This window comes from Orcinus orca, chromosome 3, assembly GCF_937001465.1.
Source record: "Orcinus orca chromosome 3, mOrcOrc1.1, whole genome shotgun sequence".
Taxonomy (NCBI): Eukaryota; Metazoa; Chordata; class Mammalia; order Artiodactyla; family Delphinidae; genus Orcinus; species Orcinus orca.
The window spans coordinates 103,969,545-103,972,976 of record NC_064561.1 but is presented as its reverse complement, the minus strand read 5'-3'; positions in this window follow the sequence as shown (position 1 = coordinate 103,972,976).

Genomic DNA, 3,432 nt, shown 5'->3' with positions numbered 1-3,432 from the left:
CCCATTTGTTTATTTTTGTTTTTATTTCCATTTCTCTGGGACGTGGGTCAAAAAGGATCTTGCTGTGATTTATGTCATACAGTGTTCAGCCTATGTTTTCCTCTAAGAGTTTGATACTTTCTGGCCTTACATTTAGGTCTTTAATCCATTTTGACCTTATTTTTGTGTATGGTGTTAGGGAGTGATCTAATCTCATACTTTTACATGTACCTGTCCAGTTTTCCCAGCACCACTTATTAAAGAGGCTGTCCTTTCTCCACTGTACATTCCTGCCTCCTTTATCAAAGATAAGATGACCATATGTGCGTGGGTTTATCTCTGGGCTTTCTATCCTGTTCCACTGATCTATCTTTCTGTTTTTGTGCCATACCATATTGTCTTGATTACTGTAGCTTTGTAGTATATTCTGAAGTCAGGGAGCCTTATTCCGCCAGCTCTGTTTTTCATTCTCAAGATTGCTTTGGCTATTCGGGGTCTTTTGTATTTCCATACAAATTGTGAAATTTTTTGTTCTAGTTCTGTGAAAAATGCCAGTGGTAGTTTGATAGGGATTGCATTGAATCTGTACATCGCTTAGGGTAGTTGAGTCATTTTCACAATGTTGATTCTTCCAATCCAAGAACATGGTATATCTCTCCATCTATTTGTATCATCCTTAATTTCTTTCATCAGTGTCTTATAATTTTCTGTATACAGGTCTTTTGTCTCCTTAGGTAGGTTTATTTCTAGATATTTTATTCTTTTTGTTGCGATGGTAAATGGGAGTGTTTTCCTGATTTCACTTTCAGATTTTTCATCATTAGTGTATAGGAATACCAGAGATTTCTGTGCATTAATTTTCTTTCCTGCTACTTTACCAAATTCATTGATTAGCTCTAGTAGTTTTCTGGTAGCATCTTTAGGATTCTCTATGTATAGTATCATGTCATCTGCAGACAGTGACAACTTTACTTCTTCTTTTCCAATTTGGATTCCTTGTATTTCCTATTCTTCTCTGATTGCTGTGTCTAAAACTTCCAAAACTATGTTGAATAAGAGTGGTGAGAGTGGGCAACCTCGTCATGTTCCTGATCTTCGTGGAAATGCTTTCAGTTTTTCACCATTGAGGATGATGTGGCTGTGGGTTTGTGATATATGGCCTTTATTATGTTGAGGAAAGTTCCCCCTATGCCTACTTTCTGCAGGGTTTTTATCATAAATGGGTGTTGAATTTTGTCGAAAGCTTTCTCTGCATCAGTTGAGATGATGATATGGCTTTTCTCCTTCAATTTGTTAATATGGTGTATTACGTTAATTGATTTGCTTATATTGAAGAATCCTTGCATTCTTGGAATAAACCCCACTTGGTCATGGTGTATGATCCTTTTAATGTGCTGTTGGATTCTGTTTCTAATATTTTGTTGAGGATATTTGCATCTATGTTCATCAGTGATATTGGCCTGTAGTTTTCTTTCTTTGTGACATCCTTGTCTGGTTTTGATAGCAGGGTGATGGTGGCCTTGTAGAATGAGTTTGGGTGTTTTCCTCCCTCTGCTATATTTTGGAAGAGTTTGGGAAGGATAGGTATTAGCTCTTCTCTAAATGTTTGATAGAATTCGCCTGTGAAGCCATCTGGTCCTGGGCTTTTGTTTGTTCGAAGATTTTTAATCACAGTTTCAATGTCAGTGCTTGTGATTGGTCTGTTCATATTTTCTATTTCTTCTTGATTCAGTCTTGGCAGGTTGTGCTTTTCTAAGAATTTGTACATTTCTTCCAGGTTGTCCATTTTATTGGCATAGAGTTGCTTGTAGTAATCTCTCATGACCTTTTGTATTTCTGCAGTGTCAGTCATTACTTCTCCTTTTTCATGTCTAATTCTACTGATTTGAGTCTTCTCCCTTTTTTTCTTCATGAGTCTGGCTAACGGTTTATCAATTTTTTTATCTTCTCAGAGAACAAGCTTTTACTTTTATTGATCTTTGGAATCATTTCCTTCATTTCTTTTTCATTTATTTCTGATCTTATCTTTATGATTTCTTTCCTTCTGCTAACTTTGGGGAATTGTTGTTCTTCTTTCTCTAATTGCTTTAGGTGCAAGGTTTGGTTGTTTATTCGAGATGTTTCCTGTTTAATAAGGTAGGATTGTATTGCTATAAACTTCCCTCTTAGAACTGCTTTTGCTGCATCCCATAGGTTTTGGGTCGTCGTGTCTCCATTGTCATTTGTTTCTAGGTATTTTTTGATTTTCTCTTTGATTTCTTCAGTGATCATTTTGTTATTATGTAGTGTATTGTTTAGCCTCCATGTGCCTGTAGTTTTTACAGATCTTTTCCTGTAATTGATATCTAGTCTCATAGCATTGTGGTCGGAAAAGATACTTGATACAGTTTCAATTTTCTTAAATTTGCCAAGGCTTGATTTGTGACCCAAGATATGGTCTATCCTGGAGAATGTTCCATGAGCACTTGAGAAAAATGTGTATTCTGTTGTTTTTGGCTGGAGTGTCCTATAAATATCAATTAAGTCCATCTTGTTTAATGTATCATTTAAAGCTTGTGTTTCCTTATTTATTTTCATTTTGGATGATCTGTCCATTGGTGTAAGTGGGGTGTTAAAGTCCCCTACTATGAATGTGTTACTGTCGATTTCCCCTTTTATGGCTGTTAGTTTTGCCTTATGTATTCAGGTGGTCCTATGTAGGGTGCATAAATATTTACAATTGTTATATCTTCTTCTTGGATTGATCCCTTGATCATTATGTAGTGTCCTTCTTTGTCTCTTCTAATAGTCTTTATTTTAAAGTCTATTTGTTCTATTTTGTCTGATATGAGAATTGCTACTCCAGCTTTCTTTTGGTTTCCATTTGCATGGAATATATTTTTCCATCCCCTCACTTTCAGTCTGTATGTGTCTCTAGGTCTGAAGTGGGTCTCTTGTAGACAGGATATATATGGGTCTTGTTTTTGTATCCATTCAGCCAGTCTGTGTCTTTTGGAGGGAGCATTTAATCCATTTACATTTAATATAATTATCGATATGTATCTTCCTATTCCCATTTTCTTAATTGTTTTGGGTTTGTTATTGTAGGTTTTTTCCTTCTCTTGTGTTCTTGCCTAGAAAAATTCCTTTAGCATTTGTTGTAAAGCTGGTTTGGTGGTGCTGAACTCTCTTAGCTTTTCCTTGTCTGTAAAGGTTTTAATTTCTCCACCAAATCTGAATGAGATCCTTGCTGGGTAGGGTAATCTTGGTTGTAGGTTTTTCTCCTTCATCACTTTAAATGTGTCCTGCCAGTCTCTTCTGGCTTGCAGAGTTTCTGCTGAAAGATCAGCTGTTAACCTTATGGGGATTCCATTGTGTGTTATTTGTTGTTTTTCCCTTGCTGCTTTTAATATGTTTTCTTTGTATTTAATCTTTAACAGTTTGATTAATATGTGTCTTGGCATGTTTCTCCTT